The sequence below is a fragment of the Elephas maximus genome, chromosome 1 (assembly GCF_024166365.1).
Source record: "Elephas maximus indicus isolate mEleMax1 chromosome 1, mEleMax1 primary haplotype, whole genome shotgun sequence".
NCBI classification, from domain to species: Eukaryota; Metazoa; Chordata; class Mammalia; order Proboscidea; family Elephantidae; genus Elephas; species Elephas maximus.
This window is the reverse complement of record NC_064819.1, coordinates 80513091-80527223: the sequence shown is the minus strand read 5'-3', so window position 1 is coordinate 80527223 and position 14133 is coordinate 80513091. Positions and strand designations below refer to the sequence as shown.

Here is a 14133-nt window from a genome sequence, read left to right as displayed (position 1 = left end):
CGGAATGTAGATGATTTTTTTCCTCTAAGCTGAGAAGACTTGGACGTCACACCAGGGAGAAAGAATTTGTAGAAGAATCTAAAATATTTTTGGAGGACATATTTTAAAAACTAACATCCAAAATCACTGTTGCATCAAATAGCAGTTAAGGCAGAAAGCCTCAACTCCCTTGCTCATCAGAGACTGAGGTTTGAGAACCTGTCCAGACACATGGAGGGGTTTTATTAAAATTCGCTTTGCAGATGGTCTTCAGCTGCTGTGATTTCCTCATTCATTTCAGAGAAGCTGATTCTGAAAGAAGAGCTGTCACCAAAGACACTGTTCCTTCTTTATTTTCTGTACCCTTCTTTATTTTCTGTACCCTTCTTTATTTTCAGTCACACCCGAGGCCTCTTTTCAGGCCAAAACTCTCTAGCACATACACCACTCGTCGTCTGGTTCCTCTAGCCTTCTTAACCTTGATTCACACAAGTGAATTAAAGTTACAAATAAAAAATAAATAATATTAATTTTACTTCCGTGTTTTGCTAATGGAGTCCCTGTGTGGCGCAAATGGTTAACATGTTGGGATGAAAGCCAATCAGATGTTGAATCCACCCAGAACCCCTGGGAAGAAAGCCTGGACTATCTAAAAAATTCTGAACAAATCAGCTTTGAAAATCCTATGGAGCACAATGGTAGTCTGACACACATGGGGTCATCGTTCATCAGGATCAGATGGAAGCGACTGGTTTACTTTTTTGATTGTTTTATTTTAGCTACCAATGTTAAATTATAAATATACAAAGCAGACTTAATTAAGATTGATATCTTTTCAAAATAACAAATTATAAAAGTAAATAATATTTCCTCAGATTTGTGTATTCTCTTGAGTTCTAGGTGTCCAATCAATCTTACAATATCATAAGTGGCAACACAGTTCTAGCGCTTGACGATTAGTGGCCAGCACCACGTTCCACTCACCCAATTCGTGAAATTGTTTCTACTTTGTTTAAAGAAGGAGTCCAATGTCCTGGCACAGTCAAATTGATACAAAAGTTTCTAATGCCCACAGACAGGCAAAACAGAGTTCTTAGAAGGCATCAGTCTGCAGACTACAATTTGAACAGCACTAATGAAGATGAAGAGATAAGATGTACTAGAGGTGATAAGATCTCCAAGGAAATCCTTCTTTCTTCTTTTTGCTTAAATTGAGGCTTAGTTCACAAAAAGTAAAATGCATACAACTTAATGGTTCAGCTTAATGAGTTATTACATATGTATATCTCATATAAGCAACACGCAGGCCAAGATAAAGAATTTTTCAGCTCTCAGAAGCTCCGTTGGATCTATTCCAATCAATTCCAATCTTCAGACCACCGTTCTCTTGTGTTCTGAAATACTATAAACAGAATCATACAATATGTGCTCATTTGGGAACAGATTCTTTCACTTAATACATTTTCCATTAGACACATTCATATTGTGTCTAGTAGCAGTAGTTCTTTTTTATAGCTGTCATATTCCATTATATTAATACTGTACATCACAATTTTTTCATTCATTTTGCTGCTAATATACATATAAAACAACTAATGCTGCTATAAACATTTTTGTGCTATCATTGAAGGGCAATAAGCATTCATTTTTCTTGGGTCTAAATGCAGCTGTGAAGTTTCAGGGTTACAGGTTTTATATATATTTTGTTTCAGGAAATATTTCGGTAGTGGGTTTAATGTACAAGTGTGGATGTGTCATCGGAAATGTAAGAAAGTTTCAGTTGTTCCATATTATCAGCAGCACTTAACATTTTCAGTGCTTTTGTCTTAAGCCATTGTGGTGAAGGAGAACATTTTTTCATTGTGTTTTTAATTGGAATTTTCCTTATAAATAACGTCCAGCTGTTGCACTCCAGAAGACCACGTGCAGGAATGGCTGCGACGTGCACAGGTCCGATTCCGGGTGGAAAAAAGGACTCCAAGGGGGCCAGCTGTAGTCGTGGCCGAGTGGTTAAGGCGATGGACTAGAAATCCATTGGGGTTTCCCCGCGTAGGTTCGAATCCTGCCGACTACGGGATAGTTGGAGCCCTGGTTTTTGTGCGTGCTGCATTGCTTCGGAGTGGCTTCTTGGAAACTCATGTGCCAGCCGCCAAGATGGCTCCATCGCAAAGCTTTTTCTTTTTTGTCACGGAGGCGGCGAACCGATCCTTGACAGAGCTACCTTCGCCATTCACGCTGACAGATTTTGAGGCGCTTCTCTCTCCCTGTGTAGTTGATAGAGAAGAGATGGCCGACAGCGTCAAAACCTTTCTCCAGGACCTTGCAAGGGGAATCAAGGATTCCATCTGGAGTACCCGTACCGTCTCAAACCCGAAGGCTCCAATTTTGTAACTGGGGAGGAACAGCGTCAAAGAAGGCCAAGTAGTGCCTTGACACAGAGGAGAGCCCAGGGTATAAAGCCGGAACAAGAGAGCGAGCCATGTATTGATGGTAGAATTTTCGAGTGCTGCCCTTGAATGGAGGTGTATTCTGCTTGTGACCCTTCTTTTTTTTTAAAAAAAAAAAAAAAAAAAAAAAAACACTTGTTTTACCAAGTGTTTATTCCTGTGCTTCAGTCAGGAACAGCACAAATTATTGGTGATACATTACTACATGGAGATGTTTGTCCGTGGCTGGAATTCTTCCACACATCAATTTTCAGTGCTCTTTGGGTGCTCCTCTATTTGTGCTTAGCAGCGTTTTCAGTGCCATTTGGTTCCAAGATACAGCTGACTTGGCATTTGAGGTATCAGGGAGGAAACCTCACCCATTCCCTAGTGTCAGCAAAATAATTGCTGATAAGGTCTTCAACCTTTTGCTGCAGGCTCTTTTCCTTCTCCAGGGGATGTTTGAGAGTCTCTTCCCATCCATCTTGTTGGTCAGCGGGTTAGTCTTCTGCATGTTTCCCTTCTGTATTCACTGTACTGCTTTGGATATCACTAATTCGGTAAGGGAATTGAAATGCACTAGCGGTTGTCAAGCATAGAAAGATACTGTTCCTATTACTTGGATTTCGTTTGCCCTTGGCTGTGCTCACAGCAATGTGGTCCTCATAAATTATCAATAGCTGCCTCTTCTCCATTCACTTTCTTTTATTCATTACCAGCACCTGAGAAGCATAGGCCCCTGACAAAGGATATCTTTTTTCAGTTGAGACTCTTCTCCCTGGGGGTCTTCTTAAATAACAGACCCTTCCACAAGACAGTCCACCTGCAGTCTGCTCAACTTCAGCAGAGAGGTTTCCTTCACCACATCCATCTCCTGCCAAACTTAACACTGCTGCAGGCCACTGACTTCACCTGCCACCTGCAGGGGATGGGTACGATTGGAAGGAGGATGTGGCAGCTCTTTTCCCTCTTCACCTCCCCTGACCCAGGGAAGGCAGGACTCTTTCTGCCAAGGGTGCTTTAGATAATCTGTTCTCTCTGAGGAACTGGAATTTTGTCTCTGGTGCACCTAAGCAGAACCCTCTGGACACCAGTATGTGGATTTTTAATACCATGAGTGTGAAAGGAGCACAGGTTTTTCTGTAGCTATTTTCTAGCATTTGCCAGACTTTGTGCCTGGATTGATTTGAATACTTTTTCTCTCTGTCCCATTTACTCTCCCACCTCCCCTCCCTGCCTTCCACTCTTGGATGAATGGGTTTTGTAAAGTCAGCTGTTGTAATTTGTGGATTTGTTATTTCTATTGTTTTTCTGTGAAGCACACGCATTGACTGTGGTAGGTGAAAGAGTGCCTCCTGGTCACTCCCTTTACAGCCATTACTGTCTTGTTTTTTGTAACTCTGGTTAGATTTTGATCTCTCTTGTTTCACTGCAAAAAATAAGTCTGAAGAGGTGGGACAGGAGGAAAGACTTCTCAGCCAGATCTGTTGGGCTTTCAGGAGGGTTTTTCTTCCATCCCATTAAAGGGGAAAGGGTTTCTTCACTGGTACATAAAGTATTCCAACTACAGGGAGTTAACTGATTCTGTACAAGTGCCACTGAAACACAGAATGCTCAGAGAATCTGAACTTTTAAACTCTGGAGATCTGAGGCTTACCGTTGGCCATTGCCATTGGTATTTCAAAGGAATATTGAGTGCTGCAAATAGGAGCTGAAGGGGTAGATTTATTAAACCCACTGAGCTTATAGGGAGAAAAAAGCAATAAAGAGGTCATTTGCAGCAGATTTGCCCAGTGAAATGCATGTTTTGATTTCTTGACTGCTGCTTCCATGGCCGTTGATTGTCATAATACTTTACTTTGTGTTCCTCAGCTGCCCTTTGAAATCTGTTCAGCTCTTTTACTTCATCATTTCTCCCTTTCATTTTAGCTACTCTGTGTTCAAGAGTAAGTTTCATAGTCTCTTCTAACAACCATTTTGGTCTTTTCTTTCTTGTCTTTTGAATGTCTCTTGCTTTCTTTATGTATGATGTCCTTGATGTCATTCTATAACTCATCTGGTATTCAGTCATTAGTGTTCAATGTGTTAAATCTATTCTTGAGATAGTCTCTATATTCAGGTGGAATATACTCAAGGTCACACTTTGGCTTCCTGGACTTGTTCTAATTTTCTTCAGCTTCGAGTTAAACTTGTAGATGAGCAATTGGTGGTCTGTTCTGCAGTCATCTTCTGAACTTGTTCTGACTGATAATATTGAGCTTTTCCATAGTGTCTGTCCACAAACAGCAAATATAGTGAACACTTTTAGGCCATGAAAAGATTAATTTCTTTACCTGTGTGCCTCAGGTTAAGACAACTATAGAGGAAATCAAAAGAGCTAAAAATGGGGACTTTATTCTTTGCCACCCATAAGAGAAGGCAGACTTTTAACAACTCAAGTTTTTTAAAAAGCCACCATGGAAACCTCCTGTGGCTGTTTTCCCCACACGTTTCCAATCATCTTCCTTCACTTTCAAGCCCTATAAAGAATCAATACCTTCACTGGTTCCTGAGCTCCTTCTGCCTAAAGCAGCTGCTGATGCCTCTTAACACTGACCAACACTACCCCAAAGCTCAAGAAGCATGAATCTCAGGAAATAACACTTAGTTCTAGGTAAAAGTTAGCCTGTAGCACCTCAAGAATGAGGTGTATGTAGCTCAGTGGTAGAGCACATGCTTTGCATGTATGAGACCCTGGCTTCAATCCTCCACACCACTACATTTTTCTCTGCTTCGACACTATTTAAATCCAATCTCGAAGGAATGCAAATTCACTTCTAATATTTTCCATTCAATTCCTGCACACATACACAGTAAAAAGATAATCCAATGGACTTTCTTGAATACTCTTCGTTTCTATGCTATGAGCTTCTATATCCCCCAATGTGACTGCAACAGCAGAAAGAAGACGACAAGAAAGGGGAGAAAAGAAGAAGCAGATGCTAACAGAATCTCTTCAATCACCCAAAACAAAAGCCTGCACCTTAAGCTCCCATTTTGCACTATTATTAAAGAGATCAAAATATAAGGTGGAGGGGTTTGAAAGGACCCTGTGGACAGGTTTTCCTTTTTTGTAAACCACAAAGCCCCCTTGTGAGGCTCCAGGGGCTACCTCGGGATATACTGATATCTAAATTATATCAGGGCAAAACTGAGTGCATAAGATTTCCTTCTTTTTGGTGCTCTTTTTCTTAACTCCTTGTTTTTGGCTACTGATATTTGCCCAGCGTCGCCCAAGCTGTGAAACACAGCTTTGGATCATCGTCTTCCATTCAGCCAAGCACAGATTCTCCAGACAGGCCTCGTTTTCCTCTTATCCTTCATAACTTCACTATATTTGGTTCGGAGCCCCAGTATCCTCTCAGAAAAACGTTCACGTGGCAGGCAAAAACCATAAGAGATAAGAAGTCTCCATAAAGCAAGGGGAATCCATATTTGGACATGTTTTCCCAGGGAAAACCAATTGTCCTCATGTCGATTTTGAGTCATGGCAAACCCATGTGTGTCCGAGTAGAACTGCCCTCTACAGGGTTTTCAATGGCTGATTTTTTTTGGAAGTAGATCACCAGGTGCTTCTCGGTGACCGGAACCTCCAATCTTTCAGCTAACAGCAAGCATTAACTAAGTACACCTACGGACTCCTTTCCTAGGGAAAAACCAAAATCCAGCTGCCGCATAAGGTATCTAGAGAGTGGCTGATGGATTGGACTGCCGATCTTTGACTTAGCAGCTAAGCTTTTCACTGCTTGAGGTACTAGGACTCCTTTCAAGGATAAAAATAAAAAAAAAAAGGAAGTAGTTAAAATCCAAGAATGGGAGTCTCAGCCACAGGCATGCATGAAAAACCAAAAATACCCACTGCCATGGAGCCCATTCTGACTCATAGCGACCCCATAGGGTTTCCAAGGCTGTAAATCTGCAGATGCCGACTGCCACATCTTTCTCCCGTGAAGCTGCTGATGGTTTCAAACCACCAACATTTTGGTCAGCAGCTAATCACCTTAACCATTGTGTAATGCAACCAAAAAACCAAAGCATTGCATCGAGTCGATTCTGACTCGTAGCAACCCTATACCCAGCGTTAATTCAAGTGGCTTCAGCTTGACACTCCGAATTAATTACTGCTTCTCCACAGTCTTCATGGTACTACAAATTTGTCAACCATCCTATTAGGGTCCTACCCCTCCACTACTTCTGGCTATCAGAGTCACAGCAGATAATTCTCTGGCAGAGAAAAAGAGCAGAACCCAAAAAGTTGGCCTGGGAAACAGATCCTATGAGAAAAACAGTAAGTATATGGTGTCATAGACAGTCACTGTTCTAGTAAACCCTGGAGTCCAAAACACTGGTCGGGAAATTGAGTAGTGGCTTTCTCTTGTGAAATTGCAGCTAGAGTTCTGAGAACCACAAAGAAGTATGAGGGAGGTATTTGGGGTGGAGCAAGAACTGCAAGCTTATTAACCTTTTGCAAAAGCCCTCTCCTGCTCCTGAACTGGCTTCCAAACCTCAGCCATTGCAGAGGCTAAAAGAATAGGAGTTTCAGCCTCTTGCCAAAATTTGTGGTGTCAGTCAACCCACTGGTGACGTTTAGAAGGTAATCCTTAATCATTGTGTCTTCTCTTCCTTTTAGTTTTCATTCTGATATATTTCTCACATGTGAGAGGTTTGAATCTTCCTGAATATTGAAATACATTAAATGTCAACTTTTCAGTTCCTCCCCAGCACTAGTTGTCTCCCCTGCCCTAACTTCCTTCAAATAACCCACTGAGGCTCAGTTGGCACTGAGAAGCAGCTGACATGGGTGCTTAGAAGCAGGAAGACATTGCCAGGTAAACAGTGAGTAATCCAGTACAGAGTTAAAAGAGAAGTAAATGTCTTAGATCAGAAGGCAGTGGTTCCCAAAACTAGGGAACTGCCTGAAAACCTTGTGAATATATGCATTCCTGATTCTACTTTTATAGCTTCAGAATAGACTGAGAATCACTGGATATGGAGAGGATGGGATCTGTATTGTTGAAAAGCCTTCACAGATGTTTCCTTTTTTCCAGCAATGTTTGAGCACCGCTAACCTAGGAAGTTGTGCTAAGTGAATTGGAGTGAACTGAGCTGCTGGGAACTTTTTGTTAGGAGAAAGCACTGGATACAGGATAAAGGGGGTCTGGGAAAAAGGAAAGTGAAGTTGAAGGTGACACAGTATGTGATGAAGAAAATAAAGAGGAAGATAGGAGGAGAGAGATGGGTGTGGGTGTGGAAGAGCTAGAAGAGAAGGTGAAAGAAGGTTTTGAACTAGATCTTTAGGATGCATTGAATTTAGGTGGCCCAGGAGGTTTTTGTTTTTTTTTTTTTTTTTTAGGAGGTAGTTTGAGACTATCAGGGTTGCCTATGTCTCCTCTGCTCTCTCTACAATGCAGTAAGTCAGAAAGTTCCCTTCCTCCTAAGGAAAAGGGAATAAGGATATTTTTCACATACAAAAATGCAACTCTTTTTGCCCAAGACTTTTCTGGCTTGAAGAGAGCTTAGCAGCTCTTTCCATTTCTGGAAATAATTTTATCAACCATAGATGCTGGAAGACTCAGGGATTCCTGAGAAATGCCTTACCTGTGGATAGCATCCAAACATTTCTTCACTATTAACAAAGAGTTGGGAACACAGATTTCTGTGGTGGGGATCACAGACCTCCATGACTGGCAATTGCACTTGTATTTTGCTGACCAAGATTATGTGTGTGGGCATGGAAGTGTAAGAGGAATGGGAAAAAGAAAACCAGAAGGAAATTTTCTCCTGAACCTTCAATCTGTCCATTGGCACAGGCATAGGTGAGGGGAAAAAAGGAGAAGACTCAAGAGGAAATTGTCCAACAGTCACTTCCTGCTCCCTCTTTGCATCTCTTTTTCCTCTGTAAAAAAAAAAAAAAAACTGTACTTGCTAATAATAATGAAAAATTGTAATAAAGGAAAATAGGCTGTCTATGACGTGTGGAATGTTGCTGCTTCAGCATCAGTAGATCCTGAGTGAGCACCTTCTTTTACTCCAGTTTCTGGTAACTTCATTGTGCTTAAGCAGTCGGGTTGGGAGGCCCAAGGAGTGCCCAGGACTATGGTCCATGTGAGTAACAATCAAACTATGTATCCTTTCTATGAATAGGAAAAACAGAGGCAAAGGTATTGACAAAGAGAAAAATAGGGAAAGCATGAAAGAATTTGCCAACATTCAAATGCGACGAAAGAAAGCCAAATATGGAAGTGCTGGGAATTGAACCCAGGGCCTCGTGCATGCTAAGCACACGCTCTACCACTGAGCTACACCCCCCATGAGGAAAAAGTTATGTGAACAATCCATAATACTGACTGCTAGCATGGTCTGCAGAAATTTGGAAACCCAAGTTTTCCCAAGCAAAAACCCATTCTATTCAATTCTTGTGTTCCTGGATTGGATCCTGCCTCACAGCTATAACAGGAGAAGGAAAAAAAAAAAAAAAACGCATTCCGGGGCTAATGTCGCTGAGATCTCCCATCAGTCATTGGCTTCTTCAAGGACTACTTTTAGCCAGTTGCCTGAAACGTCAGTTCCAGTCCACCACGAGGGAGAGTCGCGAGATGGAATGTTCCGTTAAGCCTTCCGATGTCTTCTTGAAAAGTCCTTCTTCTGTGCCTGTGAAGCTTGCAGAAAGACACAGAAGATAGTGCAGTGGAATCCAAAGATGAGTTCTAGGAGTTCTAGGAAGGAATGAAGATCCAGGTGGGGAGGTAAGACTAAACCAGATGTTAATTAATTCAAAGTATTTGACGGAAGTAGGTGCGATGAGGCACGGTCGTAAGGAGCTATAGCTGATAACCAAAGGCCCGAAGTTCGCTCCTTGGAAACATTATGGGGACGGGATAGGCAGGACAGCAACGGGTTAATCAGACTGAAACGAAGAGCTACGCGTACAGCCATGCTTTTACAAACCCCTGCGCCCAACACCTGGATTTGGAAAAGTAGTTTTGCCTCCGCGATGCTGTAGCTCTGGTTTTGAAGAAGCGGAAGGCAGAAGAGAGAGGAGAAAATGGAGTCTTCTATCGTTAAAACTTCACTTTTACAACAAATTACTTCCTTAATGAGGAAAGCACAAGCGAAGAACTTTACGTGCAGGGTACAACATCAAAACAAATTCGTTCTTGATAAACTCTCCCTACGCCCCTCCGGAGAAGTCCACGAATCCCTGATGTGGTAAGACTGTTAGCCCAGACATGATGGAAAATTCCAGATCTTCGTGGACGGAAGGGATGGGTGCCCGGAATTTATAGGTTAAGTTACTACTATGTCAAAAAGATGCCTGTCTGGGAATGGAATGCGAGGAGGAGTGGGCTCCAGGAAGGGAGTGAAAAGGAGAGAGAGGCGGGTGTATGTCCGGGAAAGAAGGACGTTGAGTCAAGGACAGAAGTAGCAGCAGAGGAGTAGTTGGCAGAGAGAAGCGGAATAGGGTTTGAAGAAGGGTCTCTAGGAACGGATAGGATACGGAACGGAGCGCAGGCAGAAAGTGACCAAGATCCCCATTCTTGCTGCAGGCCATCCGCAAGACAGAGGCTAAAAGTAAGGGCTTTCAAAGTGTAAGTATGTCCAACAAAAAGATTCGGATGCTGTTACCAAAAGTTTTGTGACTGAGAGCACGTCGCTGCTCTTTCTGTAGCTGAGCATTTTGGAACGCGGGCATATGGTTCTGTGTTTCTGGAAGAGCAATTGTTGGTATTGGAGGCTTTGGAAAAAGCCACAAGGAAGCAGGGTTGTTGGATCCCAAGCGCAAGCAAAGCAGGTTGGGGCTTAGAAGCAGAATCCTCCGACAGCTTTGGCATAGAGTATCTTATTTTTGCAGCCACTTAGTTTAGTGTGTTTGAGCTTAATATCCAGGGGAAAGAATAAGAAAGAAAGGTCAAGAAGTGACCAACAATTTGTGGTTTGAATAGACTCTTGCTGAACCCGTCAAATTCCTGGAGACCTCAGTGTACCAGGCCTCTAGTGTGAGGATCTGGAATCACTACCCTGTTTTGGTGTAGGTATTTTCAGTTTTTCCATATTGCTTTCTACCTCATACACAAAAGGCTACTGAGCCCAGCTTTCTCCTGGAGCAGCTCCGGGAATATTTTAGTACTCACATACTATCTTTTCTTAGTGGGAATCTGAAGAGCAAGATTTCAATTGTGGAAAGTCAGATTTGCAGTATCAGTTGATAGTTACTCATTCTATGTGTGCAGCAACTTTATCCTCAGCCCTACTGTCAAATAGATAAGCAAAATCGTGACTTAAGGGATGAAAAGGGTGGAACAGTGATGAGAGTTCAAAGCTGGAGATGCAACTTAAATTTGGAAATTTCTAGGAAGATCCATAAGTCTCTGAATTGAGAAGATGCTAAATCCTTTCACTTTGGAAAGGAGGAATGGACTTTACCCCTTGTTGTTAGGTTGTTTTCTTTCTCTTTGGAGGCATTGTGTAGGACTTGAAAGGGGGGAGATAGAGTTTGATTTGAGGCTTCATTTACTTAGGATACTTATAAATTTAAGATGCAAATTCCTGTTATTTTTTGATAACCACAGTGATTCCTGAGACTAGAATAATAAGGAGGTGGGAGAGGTAGTGTTTCCCAAAATTCCCTGGAGAGTGGTCCCTTTGTGTGAGGTGCAGATTGGTGACTTCCAAACTACTTCAAAAGGAGAGAAGAAGGCCAAAACAGCTTGGAGAGATGTTTGTCTCATTGAAATGCTAACTAACCCCAAGTTACTTTGCCTAAATATCATTTCCTAGTTTCCCTGTGGAGTAATCCACAAAACAATTCAAGGAGATTTTGCATGACCCACCTTCAACTCTGCCTTGTACATTACTAGGGTAGGAGAGATGAGTACTGCACAAATTCTTAAAGTAATCACAAATTCTCTCAGTTTTCACATAGTCTTGGTTTCCTGGAAGTGCTGAGCTATTTGGAAGAAATAAACAATTGTCTTTTCCCATACCCTGCCCTGTCTTTCCTCCCCGGATATGGTAATCTTTCCTCCACTCCAAACTTTCCCCATGTGTTCCCAGATTCCTTGTATGGTATTTCTCCAGGTTTTGGCCAAAACTTAAAAATTGTCTCAGAGCATATTCTGGATGGTGTGTCCTAATATACAATAAATTATGAAGATAATTATATTTTTCCTTTGGATGTGAGCAGCAAACAGTATTCATGACATGAAGACCTGAAGGAGGAAGAGATAAAGGAGAAGGAAGAGAAGGAGGAGAAGTAAAATGTATAGAAGGAGTGGCTTACAGATGGTAGAGAAGTTGCATCATAAAGAAAAGCAAGCACAGAGATGCAGAAGATTAAATCCATGCACCTTAGCTTGCCCACCATTGTGGAACGTTCTCTCTAGTCTTGAATTTCTCCTTCAACTCCTTTCTCCTCTGCCTCCCAAGGCTCTAAGAAAAATGTACAAGACAATGCAGAGGGATGCAAAGAAGCGTAGCATGAGTGTTGCTTTGAGAAAAACAGATGCATGTGGGTAAATAAAAACAATGAGACACTTGGCGAAAGTGCAGCCCTCTGGAGGGCACTGGGGTGGGGGGGAGTGTAGCAATGTGATCTGAAAGCCGGCAGTGCGACCAAGTCTGTTTCTTAAAGTCTAAAGAGACAGAAGACAAGGTAGACATACCCAGTGCCATCGAGTCGGTTCCGACTCATAGTGACAGTATAGGACAGAGTAGAACTGCCCTAGAGTGTTTCCAAGGAGCGCCTGGCAGACTCGGACTGCGGACCCCTAGGTTCGCAGCCGTAGCGCGTAACCACTACGCCACGAGGGTTTCCGACAAGACAGAAGGAAGGGAAATTCTCCAAACGATTGTAATACCTGTTTGAAACAGAATCTTCTTGGTAACCAGAAGAATTACAAGGAAGTTATTTGAGTACCCTGGCAGCATAGTGGTCAAGTGCTAAGGCTGCTAACCAAGAAGTCAGCAGTTCAAATCCATCAGGCGCTCCTTGGAAACTGTATCGGGCAGTTAAAGTCTGTCCTATAGGATCACTACCAGTTGGAATCACACGAGGGCAGTGAGTTTTGGTTTTGAGTACCAGGACATGAAACATAAAACCAATTGGCCTACATAAAGCATACATTAAGTACACAGGAAAAACTATGAGAAGGAGCCTGAGTAGCTCGGTCAGTAGAGCCACAGACTTTTAATCTGAGGATCTTGGTTTCAAGTAGTTTTTCAGGCATTATCCTGATTTTACCCCAGTGATTTCTCTTAGAAGCCAATACATTCTGCTTCCTCTTAGAGAAAGTAATTTGGACATTTACTGTAGGCTTCTTGACTCCTCTCTTCCTCTTTGCTCAAAAAGAATTGGAACTGAGCAAGGAGTGCAGGGAAAGGGCAAAGGGTTAAGTGCTCAATTAGTAGCCAAAAGGTTGGTGGTTTGAACCCACCCGGAAGTGTCTCACAAAACAGGCCTGGTATTCTGCTCCTTGAAAACACTATGGAGCAGCTCTACACTGCACATACGGAGTCAGTAAAAGTCTAGGCAACCCAATTCTTCCAAATAAGGTAAAGATTTCTAAAAACAAACTTCCTTGTTACTGCGACTCATTGTTTATAACTTAGATTCTTGTTGGAATGCCCTAAGTGAGGATCTCTAGCAAAGGAGCTCCATTAAGGGACTCAGAAAGCCAAGTACAAATCAATTGCACTCACAGCAAATATTTGGAAGGGAGGGAAGGGAAAGGAGAAGAGAAGGCTGGGACAGTCGAATTCAGCTACGGAGAATCCCTTAAAGTTGTCCCTTCCTTAAAATTCTACAATGCCAATGTCAAGGGCTGTAAGGACTCTAATCACACAACCAGAGGTGTAGAGCTTCTTGGGGGAAGGGGGAGGCAAAGTGGGGCTGGCTGGCTACACGGAGTCCCTGATTAACGCACAGTCCTCCTAAGGTGAAGAGCCCTATGTCTCCAGGAACCACTATTGTGCTCTCTGCTTACCCAAGGCCTGGTTTCAAGCACAGTAGGCCACCCATGCACAAAGAAAGTAACGCCTTCTCCTCTCTAACCCACCCCTTGCATCCTGAGGTAACCCCCACGTTTGTCCCCTCCTTTTGTTGCATCATCCCTCCTCCCCACCCTGGAAGCTCTGAAGGCATGGCTGGCTGACAGTGAAACTGAACACAGCTCTGCGCCCCCAGAAGGTCCCCTGTGGGACTGTAGAAGGGCAATGGGTGTTGGGGTGATGCAGCAGGGTCCAGGGCCCCTAGGAAATGGGGTGACTGAAATGCCTGAGGGAATGAGTTGTGTGGGAAAGGGACATGAGAAGGGAGGCCCAGGAATCCTGCCCAGACCGCCTTGGTGAGGTGAGAGCTGGCAGGACCTGTGCTCTCTAGGAGATTTTCTTCCTTCACTGTCTACACTTTATGATATCTGAGTATCATAAAAACACAACAAAAGAGGTGAAACTCAGTACTCCAGCATTCCTACTTGAAGTACCCAAAACGAAACTTGTTGCCGCCAAAAAAAGGTCGAAGTTTCATCCCTGACACTCCCACAACCTTCCCAGTCATCCAGTTCCTCCTTGCATGGCAACCATAGTTTCTTGCTTATCCTCTCAGGGACATTATTTCCTCCCCTTTTTATACAAATAAGGAAGTTCCAAATACATTCCACTGCATCTTGGTTTTTTCACTTCACGTATGTCA

General features: G+C 42.8%; 2 non-coding genes and 2 pseudogenes across 2 annotated transcripts; 2 read left to right on the top strand and 2 right to left on the bottom strand.

Moving 5' to 3' along the window:
• Positions 1-14133, bottom strand: part of LOC126062099 (etoposide-induced protein 2.4 homolog) — a 268050-nt pseudogene that overhangs the window by 35311 nt on the left and 218606 nt on the right.
• TRNAS-AGA (transfer RNA serine (anticodon AGA)) lies at positions 1972-2053 on the top strand. The gene has a single exon. It is a non-coding gene; the product is annotated as a tRNA-Ser (tRNA).
• LOC126077440 (etoposide-induced protein 2.4 homolog) lies at positions 2266-3311 on the top strand (annotated as a pseudogene).
• On the bottom strand, positions 8682-8753 carry TRNAA-AGC (transfer RNA alanine (anticodon AGC)). Its single transcript has one exon. It is a non-coding gene; the product is annotated as a tRNA-Ala (tRNA).